This window comes from Oryctolagus cuniculus, chromosome X, assembly GCF_964237555.1.
Source record: "Oryctolagus cuniculus chromosome X, mOryCun1.1, whole genome shotgun sequence".
In the NCBI taxonomy this organism is placed as follows: Eukaryota; Metazoa; Chordata; class Mammalia; order Lagomorpha; family Leporidae; genus Oryctolagus; species Oryctolagus cuniculus.
This window is the reverse complement of record NC_091453.1, coordinates 80,891,321-80,906,873: the sequence shown is the minus strand read 5'-3', so window position 1 is coordinate 80,906,873 and position 15,553 is coordinate 80,891,321. Positions and strand designations below refer to the sequence as shown.

General features: G+C 40.4%; 1 long non-coding RNA gene across 1 annotated transcript; it reads right to left on the bottom strand.

The window, feature by feature from the left end:
- Positions 1–2,340: 2,340 nt before the first annotated feature.
- Positions 2,341–3,251, bottom strand: LOC103351900 (uncharacterized). The gene is made up of 2 exons (XR_519522.3): positions 3,114–3,251; positions 2,341–2,602 (listed from the first exon to the last, which is right to left on the bottom strand). It is a non-coding gene; the product is annotated as an uncharacterized lncRNA (long non-coding RNA).
- Positions 3,252–15,553: the final 12,302 nt, after the last annotated feature.

Here is a 15,553-nt window from a genome sequence, read left to right as displayed (position 1 = left end):
GCTGTTGCCTGCAATGCCAGCATCCCACATGAGCAATGAGAAGGCAACAGAAAATGGCCCAAGTGCTTGGGACCCTACCAACAATGTGAGAGAATCGTATGGAATTCCAGGCTCCTGGTTTCCACTTGGCCCAGCCATCGCAGCCATTTGCGGGATGAACTACCAGATGGAAGATATCTCTCTCTCTCTCTCTCTCTCTCTCTCTCTCTCTGTAACTCTGCTTTTCAAATATATAAATACATATTTTAAATTAAAAAATGTTTTTAGGGCTAGGCATGAGTTTGATACAGTTGTTAAGACCTTACTTGGGACACCTGAATCCTATATTGGAGTGCCTAGTTTGAGTCCTCCAGAAAAAAAGCTTCCTTGGTGTTGCTTAAGTGGTGGCAGCCATCTCCTACTCAGCATTATAACTGACCACAGACCCCACGTGAAGTCCAAGATCATCAAAAGAAGATGAAGGCCGGTGCCATGGCTCAATAGGCTAATCCTCCACCTAGCGGTGCTGGCACACGGGGTTCTGGTCCCAGTCAGGGTGCCGGATTCTGTCCCAGTTGCCCCTCTTCTAGGCCAGCTCTCTGCTGTGGCCCGGGAAGGCAGTGGAGGATGGCCCAAGTCCTTGGGCCCTGCACCCCATGGGAGACCAGGAGAAGCACCTGGCTCTTGCCTTCGGATCAGCGCAGTGTGCCGGCTGCAGCGCGCCAGCTGTGGCGGCCATTGGAGGGTGAACCAATGACAAAAGGAAGACCTTTCTCTCTGTCTCTTTCTCTCACTGTCCACTCTGTCTGTCAAAAAAAAAAAAAAAGGATGAAAAATTTCAACCAGCACTATCTGCAATGCCAGTATATCAAGATTAAACGTTACTGGCAGAAACCTGGAGGTTTTGACAACAGGAGGGGGAGGATTCAAAGGGAAGAGCTTGATGTTCAGATACTCATCATTGGTTATGGGTACAATAAGAAAACAAAGCACATGGTTCCCAGCAACTTCTAGAAGTTTTTGCTGCACAATGTCAAGGAGCTGGAAGTGCTGCTGATGTATAACAAATCTTACTGTGCTGAGATTGCTCCCAGAGTGTCCTCCAAGAATTGCAAACCATCATGGGAAGAGCAACCCAACCAGCCATTAGAATCACCAATCCCAATACGAGGCTGTTCAGTGAAGAAAATGAGTAGATAGCTTAGCTTGTGTAAATAAAACCATAAAAATTGTCGAATAACTTTTATATTACCTGACTATAAAATAAATTTTAATTAATAAATAAAACTGCATTTCCTTTTAAAAGATTTATTTATTTGAAAGGCAGCATTACAGAGAGGGAGAGGCAGAGCAAGAGAGATCTATTTTTTAATGATTTATTTATTTATTTGAAAGTCAAAGTTACACAGAGAGAGAAAGAGAGGCAGAGAAAGAGAGAGAAAGAGAGAGGTCTCCCATCCACTGGTGCACTCCCCAATTAGCCACAACAGCCAGAGCTGCACCCACCCGATGTCAAGAGCCAGGAGCTTCTTCTGGGTCTCCCACGTAGCTGTAGGGGCCAAAGGACTTGGGCCATCTTCTACTGCTTTTCCAGGCCATAACAGAGAGATGGATAGGAAGTGGAGCAGCCGGGATTTGAACCGGTGCCCATATGGGATGCCACCACTGCAGGCAGCATTCTTTTTACCCACTACACCACAGCATAGGCCCCTGTCTATTGTTTTATTCCCCAAAAATGCCTCAATGGCCAGAGCTGGCCTACCGAAACCAGGAGTCCACCCTAGTCTCCCTCGTCGGTGGTAGGAGCTGAGGCTGCTTTTCCAGGCATATTAGCAGGGCTCTGGTTTGGAAGTGAAACAGGAACCCATATTGAATACCACCAGCCTCACAGGTGGTGGTTTAACCCACTGTGTCATAACCTCAGCCCTAAAAGTATTTTTACTTTGAAATATTTAAGTTTTGGTGCTGGTTCTGTAGCACACCAAATTAAGCTGCTGTCTGCAGCACCAGCATACCATATGGGCTCCAATACGAGTCTGAGCTGCTCCAGTTCCAATCCAGCTCCCTGATAATTGCCTAGGAAAGCAGCAGATGATGGCCCAAGTTCTTGGGTCCCTGCATCCACATAGACACAGAGGAAGCTCCTGGCTTCTGGCTTATTGCAGCCATTTGGGAAGTGAATCAGCAAAATGACAGTCTCTCTCTATTAACTCTGCCTTTCAAATAAATAAATAAATAAATGCTTTAAAAGAATTTTTGAATTTTAAATAGATTTTTATAAATCTCAAATTTTGTTAAAGTAAAAGAAATTTTGTGGAAGTAAATGTATCACTTAGCATGGAATTTTTTAACCAGTTATTATTTTTTTTTTGCCTTGTTCACAAAAGACTTTATTATCTAGTGATGCATACTGAGAACATACAGAAATCTGCATGGTCCACGTCACATGCAGTAGAACAATCTTCACTTTACAATAAGTGAGTGTCAACTGTTTTATGCAATAGACAACACTTTAAAGTTACATCCTTAAAGAAAAGCTTCATTTACAAAAGAAATAAAAGGTAAAGAAGCAATTACCGCTTTTAAAAAGCAGCTGCTTTGTTCAAGAGTGGAAGGTTTATGCCTGTATTGAAAGACAACATGATCACAAATAATGAAAACAATGAACAAATGAAAAACACTTTTACCATAAAGCAGTACACTTTCAAAATGACATACAAATAGTTAAAAATTTCATTATGTTGTCTATCTAACCTTTAAATATGAGGACTGTCAGAATTAGGCCTCGACATTTTTAATTAGTAAATGAAAACTACGCATCATTTCTATGTCACTAGGAACTATATTTAACAAAATGTATATAAAGTCTATAGCAAGTTGATTTTAAAAAGTAAAGTTAATAGAAACAGTACACTGAAGGCGCTCTATCCATCAAGCGCGTACTCTTCAAATTTTAAATGTGATGAACAGAACAGAAACTGTTAACTATGCCACGGTTGTGATGCCAAAAAATAAAACAAGATCAATTATCACACATGCAGGGAATTCTGCCACAAAGCTAATATTCCTTATTTGTCAATTGCTCCAGTAAAATAACATCCTAAAACACCAATGATGGTGATGGGTTAGCTTACCTTCAGTGTACTGAATGTTGGACACACCCTGCTTTACAAGGAGACCATCCCTGCAGGCAGGCTCAGAAGGAACAGACTCCCTTCGGCACTGACTACACCAAGGGCGTGCTGCTGTGGCCTGCACACACACACCTAGGGAAACGTGAATATAAACAGCATTTATGCTGGCCATCGCATCGGAGTTATTTTTTTTAAGATTTAGTTATTTATTTGAAAGGCAGAGTTACAGAGAGGCAGAGACAGAGAGAATGGCCAGCGCCACGGCTCACTAGGCTAATCCTCCACCTGCAGCGCCGGCACACTGGGTTCTAGTCCCGCTTGGGGCGCCGGATTCTGTCCAGCTCTCTGCTGTGGCCCGGGAGTGCAGTGGAGGATGGCCCAGGTCCTTGGGCCCTGCACCCGCATGGGAGACCAGGAGGAAGCACCTGGCTCCTGGCTTCGGATCAGCACAGCACGCTGGCCGCAACATGCTGGCCGTAGCGGCCACTTGGGGGGTGAACCAACAGAAAAAGGAAGACCTTTCTTTCTCTCTCTCTCTCTCTCTCACTGTCTAACTCTGCCTGTCAGAGAGGCAGAGGCAGAGAGAGAGAGAAAGAGTTCTTTCATCCGCTGGTTCACCCCCCAAGTGGCCACAATGACTGGAGCGGGGACAATCTGAAGCTAGGAGCCTCTTCTGAGTCTCCCGCGTGGGTGCAGGGACCCAAGGACCCAAGCCATCTTCCACTGCTTTCCCAGACCATAGCAGAGAACTGGATCAGAAGTGGAGCAGTCAGGACTCGAACTGGCACCCATATGGAATGCGGGCACTGCAGGCAGCGGCTTTCCCACTAAGCCATAGCGCCCGCCCCTCAGTATGGAATTGAGCCACTTCCTCCTCCCGGAGTTTTGCTGTTGTCTTTGAATACTATGAGGCTGGCCCTTTAATCAGGATGCCAGATTTTTACTGATTGCTGTTGAACTGACAAGGATTTTGACATTGCCCTCACCACCATTTCTCACTGACTGAGGTGTCTATCCTGTTTTTCCTCCAGAAGACAGTGTTAAATAAATTAATGGAAATGACCAAGTCTGGACATGCTAGGAGCCTCTCTATAGTGGCATTTTATTAATGTAAACAATTACTTTTGCCAAACACACTGCATTATTCACAGGCTAATGTAGCAGGTTCTCCCCCCTCCCCAGCCCAATTCAGAGTTGAATCAGGAAAAGTGGTTACCAGCATTAGAGGCCTTTTTTTCTTCTCTTTTTCCTGTTAAAGATTAGAAGTCTGACCTTTTATACTTCCTCTACATTTGAATCTCAGCACTGTCTTAGCAAGTTAGACTGATTGAGACAAACGTTTTGGAAATGCTCCTCAGTGGCAGTTTTTTTTCTCTAAGAAAATTAAATGCACTATGTATTTGTCAAAGGTGGGACTTTCAATAGAGTTACTGTTCATTTAGAAAATGTAGGCAAAATGCTTTTGAATGGAGACAAGATTGCCAAACTCACCATGTATGTCAGTGCCTGTTTTTGATATATTGCCTTGATTGCCCAGATGCCTTTGATATGCAGTCAATAGAGACTATGAGGGAAGGTGGGGCTTGACATGTCAGTCTATGATATTAACTCCATTTAGAGTAGCAGGGTAAAATACAATCAATTAATGTACATTGAGAGTTGACTATACATTAAGCATGATGGGGATGCAGAAATGCCTGGGACACAGCACCTACTTGCAAGGGGTTTAAAGAATAGCATGGAAGATGAGTTCTTGTGAAGATGATGACAGCTACTTTGTTCAGGACTATGCTGTTTCTTACAGGCATTAGCTCATTCACTTCTCCCCAAGAACCTTAAGGTATATGCTCTTATGTCCATTTTGTGGATATGCAAACAAGATCAGAGTCAGTTCGCAGTAAGACCAGAGTCACCTGGCCAAGATTCACACTCAGGATTCCAGACTCTATAGCCTCTACTTTTAACGACTATGACAAAAGTAAAGCACAAAACAGCCAATAAGACAACTCACTGGGACTGGCGCTGTGGCACAATGGGTTAAAGCCCCAGGCCTGCAGCACCAGCATCCCATATAGGTACCAGTTTGGCTCCACCTCCCACCTAACTCCCTGCTAACAGGTCTGGGAAAGGAGCAGAGGATGGCCCAAATCCTTGGGCCACTGCAGTCATGGGGGAGACCCGGAGGTGGCTCCTGGCTCCTGGCTCCTGGCTTCGGATCAGCTCAGTTCCAGCATTGCAACCATTTGGGGAGTGAACCAGCAGATGGACGACCTCTTTCTCTCTGGCTCTACCTCTCTCTGTAACTCTGTCTTTCAAATAAATAATATAAAAATTTTTTTGAGAACATTTCATTTAATGACTTATGGGCAGTATGTCTATAATTTATCATCCAAACAATGACATTTTTGAGAGTGAAAAAGGATATTTTTTTTAACTTTTATTTAATGAATATAAATTTCCAAAGTACGGCTTATGGATTACAATGGCTTCCCCCCCATATCGTCTCTCCCACCCGCATCCCTCCCCTTTCCCACTCCCTCTCCCCTTCCATTCACATGAGGATTCATTTTCGATTCTCTTTATATACAGAAGATCAGTTTAGCATGCATTAAGTAAATATTTCAACAGTTTGCTCCCACACAAACATAAAGTGAAAAATAATAGATGATTTTTTAAATGATGATGAAATCAGATCAGACCTATTGTCATGTTTAATCCCAGTGAGAGTCAAGTTGGAAATTGATAATTTCTTCTTTTTTTTTTACAGATCAGTTTAGCATGCATTAAGTAAAGATTTCAACAGTTTGCTCCCACACAAACATAAAGTGAAAAATAATAGATGATTTTTTAAATGATGATGAAATCAGATCAGACCTATTGTCATGTTTAATCCCAGTGAGAGTCAAGTTGGAAATTGATAATTTCTTCTTTTTTTTTTACAGATCAGTTTAGCATACATTAAGTAAAGATTTCAACAGTTTGCACCCCCATAGAAACACAAAGCGAAATATACTGTTTGAGTACTCATTATAGCATTAAGTCTCAATGTACAGCACATTAAGGACAGAGATCCTACATGAGGAGTAAGCGCACAGTGACTCCTGTTGTTGACTTTACAAATTGACACTCCTGTTTATGGCATCAGTAATCTCCCTATGCACCAGTCATGAGTTTCCAAGGCTATGTAAGCCTTTTGAGTTCACCGACTCTTATCTTGTTTAGACAAGGTCATAGTCAAAGTGGAGGTTCTCTCCTCCCTTCAGAGAAAGGTACCTCCTTCTTTGAAGACCTGTTCTTTCCACTGGGATCTCACTCACAGAGATCTTTCATTTAGGTGTTTTTTTTTTTGTTTTTTGTTGTTTTTTTTTTTGCCAGAGTGTCTTAAGAAAAGACAACTCAATGAGAGGAAATGAGAGCTGCAGTATGTGTGTAAACTCAGGAAGAGATCTTCAAAGGTCTACCAGTTCAAGTATTTCTCAAAAGAGAGGGACTTGATAGACATAGAAGCCAGTGGAGATATTACCATTGACTGCACAGAAGTACACCCCAGAGATTCTCATTCTCTAGAGCTTGGATTAGGACACGTAAAAAGTTTTCAGAGGGGCAGGCATTATTATAATGCACTGTGTTAAACCACTGCTTGGGACACCCACATCCTATATAGGAGTGCCTGGATTTGAGTCTCACCTTGGCTTCCATCCAGCTTCCTGCTAATGTGCACCCTGGGAGGCAGAAAATTATGGCCTAAGTACTTGGATCCCTGCCACAATGTGGGAGACCTGGATTGGAGTTCGGAGCTCCTAGCTTTGGTCTGGCTCAGCCCTGGCTGTTGTGGGCATTTGGGAGAGTGAACCATCAGATGAAAGTGCACCACTCCTTCAATTCAAGGAGCCAATTTTAGTAAAAGACTGATTGGAAATCATAAAAGCAGGACAGAAGCCAGTGCTGTGGAGTAGCAGGTAAAGCCACCGCAGTGCCGAGATCCCATATGGACGCCAATTCAAGTCCCGGCTGCTCTACTTCTGATCCAGCTCTCTGCTATGGCCTGGGAGAGCAGTAGAAGATGGCCCAAGTCCTTGGGCCCCTGCACCCACGTGGGAAACCCAAAAGAAGCTCCTGGTTCCTGGCTTCGAATTGGCTCAGTTCCGGCCATTGTGACCATTTTGGGAGTAAATCAGTGGATGAAAGACCTCTCTCTCTCTCTCTCTCTCTCTCTCTCTGCCTTTCAAATATATAAATAAATAAAACTTTAACAAAGTTCCCAGATTATGTTAATATGCTGGTAATATTAAGAATCACTGTTTAAAAAAAAAAAACTTGCTAGCACTAGTACAAAACACAGGCCATAATGAAAGTGTGAATAGGTACCATGGCAAGGTTGAGAAGATTAAGAATTGGTTTCAAATGGGGAAATGAGGTTAATCTTCCTGGAGGGAGTGGCACATGACCTAGCAAAGGAAGGATAGAGCAATTGGGGAAGTAATAGTATCTTACTAATACTGCCTTTCATATGCCAAATTCTAATCAAGGTACATTGTATGCACTAAGGAATTTGAGCCTTACAAAAACCATCTAAATAAATCTAATTGTTATTGGCATTCTATGGAACAGAAAGCAAATACCTAAAGGCATTAAGAAATTTTCTTTTGGTCACACAGTTAGGCAAATGAATGGTCAAAGTGCTGGTACACAGATATATATGTCATAAAGTGGAAAGTTAGTAAGTCATGGAAACAATAAACAGATTATGAGATAGTTGTTACCTTTGGTAACAAGAAAAGAGAGAAAGGGATGAGGTATAATAGAACACATAAGTAGAAGTAAGTTGCTTGTAAATGTAGCTTTTTCATCAGGTGATAATTTTACAAGTGATTATCATATTTGTTTTATAAACACATCAACAAGGCTATGTGTTGGCCAATGATGATGCTGCATCATGAACCAAGTAGTATAAATAATCCAACTGTGTGCACCAGATGTAAAAACAGAGAGATAAGAGAGAAGATGGAGAAAAGAATATGGAAAGGGAGAAAAGCTTGGAGAACTGGGAAGATTTAAGTGTAGTTACTTAACTTATAATGATTTCCATTTATCCTTGGCCCCCAACAGCTCTCCACCAACCTTTCTTGTCCTACACAGTCACACCAATGGTAGTATAATCAAGGGCTCAGTGCTTTAAGGCATTGGCAGTGGAGCTGGAGTGAGTTTCTCATGCTGGTCAAATGGACATGTACTTCCTGTTTCCTGTCAGCATCATCCACAGTCCAGGAAGGGTAAATAATAACATAACTCACCAAGGTACCCAGTCACATTTTTCCTCTGTACTTTGGGCTTATTGTTCATCCCAAATCCTCACAGTTATCTGATTTTCTGTGAAGAAATGAGAGTGACATTGAGGTAGATGGCAATCTGACCCATGTCCCCTTCCCTGCCTGTTCATTTCCCTCCTAATTCTTTTCTCTGTTTCACTACTGTTCTGTGAACATGGCCAAAGTCTAGAGACCTAAGCAAAAACTGTGAAGGAGCAGTAGTGGCTTCAGACAATTCTCCTCCCTATGTTTCTATTTGATCTAACACCCAGAACAGATAAAGCTCCAGCAAGCTTGTCACAGGGCCTTTAAGATATCTGAGAGTTGTGCAGCAGCTAATATAGAACATAAACATGTATAGGAATGAAGCAGACATTTTGTAATATGATTGTCATTTTTAGTCAATGTTTATACTCCGATGGAACTGTAGTCTTCCTTCTTTTTACTTGTTGAGTATTATGGTTAGTGATGAATTAAGTCTGAGATTATCAAGGGGATTGAAATTATGTCTTTGCAAAAATTGTTTAAAAAAGGAAGGAAATAGGGGTATTGAGGGAGTGAGGGAGGGAAGTATGCTTATCGTCTTAGAACTGTACCTATAACGGTTGATGTACAATGTAATACTTTATCCATTTTAGTATTTTTTTGTTCTAGTACCATTGGTTGAACTCTGTAATTAACACACAATTATTCTTAGGTGTTTAAATTTTAACTTAAAAGTGATCCCTGTCAGGATTTTGGAAAACATTATGTTGAGTGAAATAAGCCAATCCCAAAGGGACAAATACCACTTGTTCTCCTTGATAGGTGACAACTAACTGAGCACCAAAAAGGAAACCTGTTAAAGTGAAATGAACACTATGAGAAACGGTGACTTGATCAGCCCTCACCCTGACTGTTGATGAGCAAATCGATATGTTATCCCTCTTAGTATTTTTTTTGTTTGTTCTACTTAATACTTTTGGTTGAATACTGTAATCAATACACAATTCTTCTTAAGTGCTGAAACCTAAGTGAAAAGTGATCACTGTTAAATATAAGAGTGGGAATAAGAGAGGGAAGAGATGTGCAATTCGGGACATGCTCAAGCTGACTTACCTCAAACGGTAGAGTTAGAAACATACCAGGGGATTCCAATTCAATCCCATCAAGGTGGCATGTACCAATGCCATCTCACTGTCCCAGTGATCAATTTCTGTTCACAATTGATCATAATGATAGGACTAAGAACCAAAGGGATCACATAAACAAGACTAGTGTCTGCAAATACTAGCTGATAGAATCAAAAAGGGAGAGAATGATCCAACATGGGAAGTGAGATACACAGCAGACTCATAGAATGGCAAATGTCCTAACAGCACTCTGGCCTCATAATCAGCCCTTAAGGCATGCGGATCCGGCTGAAATGCCCATGAGAGTATTTCAGGCGTGGAAAGCCAAGACACTCTGGGGGAAAAAAAAAAAAAAACCTAAATGAAAGATCTCCGCGAGTGAGATCCCAGTGGAAAGAATGGGTCATCAAAGAAGGAGGTACCTTTCTCTGAAGGGAGGAGAGAACTTCCACTTTGACCATGGCTTTGTCTAAAAATGATCAGAGTCAGTGAACTCAGGGGGCTTCCATAGCCTTGGCAGCTCATGACAAGAGCCTAGGGTGATTACTGATGCCATAAACAAGAGTGTCAAGTTGTTAAGTCAACAACAGCAGTCACTGTGCACTTACTCCTCATGTAGGATCTCTGTCCTTAGTGTGCTGTACATTGAGATTTAATGCTATAACTAGTACTCAAACAGTATTTTTCACTTTATGTTTCTGTGTGTTAGCAAACTGTTGAAATCTTTACTTAATGTATGCTAAACTGATCTTCTGTATATAAAGAGAATCGAAAATGAATCTTGATGTGAATGGAAGGGGAGAGGGAGTGGGAAAGGGGAGGGTTGAGGGTTGGAGGGACGTTATGGGGGGGAAGCCATTGTAATCCATAAGCTGTATTTTGGGAATTTATATTCATTAAATAAAAGTTAAAAAAAATAAAGAACTGTACCTATGAACTCCATGAAATCTGTCCTTTTAATATTAATAATATATATATATATATGAATGATTTTAAAAAGATACCTGAGACGATTTCAAACATGACCCCAAGCAAGTCTGCAAAGCCTTGGGTGTCTGCAGAATAACTTTTCCCCAGCTCCTGAGAGGGCTCACAATCTAGTGGACTTACCCTAAAGCCTGCTACAATAAGGTGAAGGCCCAGCTTTGGCATTCTGGTCTTCCTTGAGCTGCTTGAGGCACAAGTCTTCCTCCACCTACTGCCCCTTGCATCTGTGACTCCTAGGTTCTCACCTGCCCACTCTCCCGCTGCTACTTCTTAGTCTATTTTCTCTTCTCAAATCTGTTTGTGTTTCTGTTCTTTTTTGTGTCCTCAAATTTTTCTTTCCTGTCTTTCCTTTACTCTTTCTTTTCTTTTTTATTCCTATGCTCATCCCCTGTAGCAGAGTATCTCCTAGTGCTTTCTATCTTGCTGCAGCATTTCTATTCCCCCTACCCCTCTCCACTCCTCTCCCTCTGTCAGTATTATTATTTTTAGCAGCACACCATTTCCATTCTCCACATTTCCTTTCCTCTCCCAAGCCCCCAGATTTCCTTATTAAAATTACTTTGGGGCCTAGCATTGTGGTGCAGTGGATTAAACCACCCTAGGGACACCCATATTCCACATTGGAGCTTCTAGTTAGAATCTCAGTTCCTCCACTTCTGACCCAGCTTTGTGCTAATGTGCCTTGGAGGCAGCAGATGATTTTTCAGGTGCTTGGTCTCCTACCACCCATGTGAAAGACTCAAATGGAGTTCCAAGTTTCTGGTTTCAGCCTCACCCAGCACCAGACCCAGTAACTGTATGCATTTGATGAGTGAACCAACAGATAGAAGCGCTGTCTCTCTCTCCCTCTTACTGTCACCCAGCCTTTCAAATAAACAACTAAATCATAAAATAAAGCCTTAAAAAGTATAACAGATGGGAGCCCAATCCATTATGTTACTAATATGAGATAGAGGAGGTCAAGTGGCCAGGAACTATCTCTACTGGAATCCTTAGGGGATTATACTTTTAGCAACAGACATATAAGTGTGGGTGAGGGTGTCAAGGCCATATTGTAGATGAAGAGTGCTGGTTGTGTAGAGTGCCTTATGCTTGGTATATCATGACTTCCAAAAGGGAAGATCAAGAGTTCATCTCTAGCCAGGACTTGCCATCGAACAGTTTTCCCTGAGAGAGAGACAGCAAGTAAGCCAAAGCAAGAGACAAGTTAATTCCCCATGGAAATTATGACAGAGAAGACCATTTTAATGGAGAGGTTGGCATATATCAGCCTGCTCAGCAAGGGAAAATACCAAGTAGAGAAGGAGTATATTCAGCCTCCCTTTGTTTGCTCAGCAAGTAAAGGCTAGAATTGAAAATGGCTTCAGTTTCTAAATCATGTTTCTTTGGCTAATGGCCATAGAGCTCCCATTTAAAGAATCCACAGGCATATTTACCCTGGCTCATACTTTCCAAGGAGTGATGCGGGAGCAGGAGGGAAACAGTAACAGGAACAAGGAAATGTTGAGCATATGAGTAAGGAATTAATTAATTCACCTTAGCAATTTTGGGAACAATAGTAGGATCAACACCACCTTTCACTGAGCTCTATGAGCCAGTTTACTCATCTCCAAAGATAAAACTGAGGCTGTTAGATATCAATTAACTGGCATTAGGTTACAACAAATTAGTCACTAAAACAGATTTTAGGCCGCTGCTGGAATTAGCATCCATGTTAGGAAGTGAAGCAGAGCATGGAGTGATATCACTACCAGGGGAATTCAGATACAGGACTGGGAGGAAGGTGAGGAACCTAGAATGTCAACTCTAGGGAGACATCACTCTTAGGTGCCAACTCTGTATTTGCACAAGACCAAGAGTGAACACTTAGAGTTTGAGCCATGAGCCATAAGAGAGGTGTCTTCCATCAGCTAGTTCACTCCCCAGATAGCCACAACAGCTGGAGCTGCACTGATCTGAATCCAGGAGCCATGAGCTTCTTCAGGGTCTCCCAAATGGGTGGGGTGCAGGGGCCCAAGGACTTGGGCCATTTTCTACTTCTTTCCCAATCCATAGCAGGCAGCTGTATCAGAAATGGAGCAGCTCGGTCTCGAACCAGCACCCATATGGGATGCCAGCTTTGCAGGCTTCACTTTTACCTGCTACGCCACAGTGCAGGCCCCAAGGTTGCTGTAATTTTAATTAATTGAGCATCACGCACCAAATTAGGGAGTTATTATAGTAGCCTTAAAGGTTAATAGCTGTAACAAACAACTCAGTGTATATGAGATTTCACATAGTGAAAGATTTATTTCACATTCACCTGACAGTCCAATTAGGTGTTTGGTGGGAAGCCTCCCACACAATAGTTATGAAGCCCAATCTGCTATCATAATTTTTTCAGGGCCTCAATATCCTCTACATGGTCTTTTATATATAAAAAAAAAGTGAGACAAGGAAAGAGGAGTATGGGAAGGACCTCAGGAGAGATTTTATGAACTAAACCTAGAAGTCATGCACATTCGTTCCTGCCAAATCCCATTGACTCAAATGCAGTCTCATGTATCTGTCATCATGTCATGTCATGTCATCATGTCATGTCTTCTGTCATGCAGATGACAGATGGTGGTGAAAAATTATCTAGTCTTTCTCACAGAGATGTACTCCAGGAGCTTGCACATGTGTGGACATGTGTGTTTGTACAGGTATGTATTTTAAGTAGCAAGTTCACAATGGCATGGGACAGAAGTAGAATCCATAGGAACAGTTAATAATTAACAGAACTGGGATTTATTTTTAGTAAATTTTTGTGTATATTTATCTCACCACATGATGTTATAGGATACATATATATAGAAAAAAGGTTGTTATAGGAAGCAAACTGATATATCCATTGCCTCACATAGTTACCTAACTTTTTAATTTTTGTGGTAAGAGTAGCTAAACTCTACTTATTTAACATGAAGCCAAAATAAATATAATTTTATTACTTACAATCTTCATGCTGTACAATGTCTCTAGATTTATTCATACCCCATTTCTGCTACTTTTTATCCCTTGACCTACATCTCCCAATTCCTCCACATACTACCCCTCACTCCTAGTAGCCCCCATTTTTGTCCTCTATCTTTGTATACTTAAATTTTTTTATTCCACATACAAATGAAATCATGCAATATTTGTCTTCCTGTATATGGTTTATATCATTTAACATGATTTCCTCCAGGTTCATTCATGTTGTGTCAAGATGTCAAGCTCTGTTTTTCTTAGGAAAAATAATATTTGAATTACATATTTAATCACACTTTATCCAATTTGTCTGTTGACAGACACTTAGGTCGTTATGTTCTTTCCTTTTCTTGGCTATCGTGAAGAACATTGCAATGAACGTGAGAGTACAGACATCTATACCAATTTCAATTCCTTTAGGTATATGCCCAGAAGAAGGATTGCTGAATCATATGATATATTTTTAATCTCTTTAGGAACTTGCATACTATTTTCCACAACGGCTGCCCCAACCTGTATTCTCAACAACGTACAAGCATTTCCTTTTCTCCACATGCTCACCATCTTTTGGCTTTTTGATTCTAGCCATCCTAAAGTTTATAAGGTGACATCTCAGAGTGGTTTTGACCTTCATTTCCCTGATTATTAATTGCATTGAGAACATTTTAACATATCAGTTGGACATTTCTACATCTCCTTTGGAGAAATGTTTACTCAAATCTTTTATCCATATTTTAATTTTTTCCTAATATTGTATTTTATGAATTCTTTATAAAGTTTAGGTATTAACCCTTTATCAGTACATGGTTCTCAAATAGTTTTCCTAATCCATAGTCTGCTATTTCATTTTGTTTGTTGTTTTGTTTATTGTGGAGGAGTCCTTATTTTGATATAATGCCCTGTATTTATTTTCACTTTTGCATCCTGAGCTTTTGGCATCATATATCCAAAAAAGTCATTTTCAAGACCTAAATCCATGAGCTATTTCCATGTTTTCCACTAAGAGTTTTGTTTCTGGCATTATATTTATATCTTGTATTCATTTTGAGTTGATGTATGAGTATGGTATTAAATATGATCAAATTTCATTCTTTTGCATGAGGAAGTCCAGTTTTCTTGGCATCATTTATTGAAGATACCATCTTTGTCCCATTTGTATTCTTAAAATTCTTGTCAAAATTTAGTTGACCATATTTTATGTTTGAATTTATTTCTGGGTTTAGCGTTCAATTTCATTTCTCCATGTGTCTGTTTATGTGCCAGTACCACACTGTTTGATAATTCTAGCTTTGTAACATAATTTTAAATCAAAAAATGTGATGCCTCCAACTTTATTTTCCTTTCTAAATATTGTTTTTGGTTATTTGGGGTCTTTTATGTTTCCATATGAATTTTAGCAGTTTTTTTCTATTTCTGTGAGGACTGCCATTAGGAACTGGATAGAGATTGCATTAAATCTGTATATTGCTTTGAATACGATGAACATTTAAATAATAGGAATTCTTCTGATCCATGAGCATAGGATATTTTTCCATCTATTTGTGTCTTCCATATTCAAGATTTAAACTTAGTTCCACTGACCCTAAATACTACAGCTACTAATATAATAATAATAGATGATATTTGATTTTAATAAAACTTAAGAATAAGGCATTATTCCAAGTGCTTAACACATATATTAAATTATATATATGCTTAATATATATTATAGTATATATGTAATATATAAATTATATATATGCTTACATATATTAAATCATTTTTCTCACAAAACCTCAATAAAACAGCTGCTACTATTACAGTCAATTTAGGAATGGGAAACTGGGACACGGATGAGTTAAGCAAAATATTTGTCCATGATAATACAATTTGTGCATGATAAAATCAGGATTGCAACTGACATTTTAACTAGCATTTTGTGCAAGATACTATTCTCTGTGTATCTAAGAATATGAGAGGTGTTGGCATTGTGGTGTAATGGATAAAGCCTCCATCTGTGACATCAACATCCCATATGGGCACCGGTTTGTTACCCAGCGGCTCC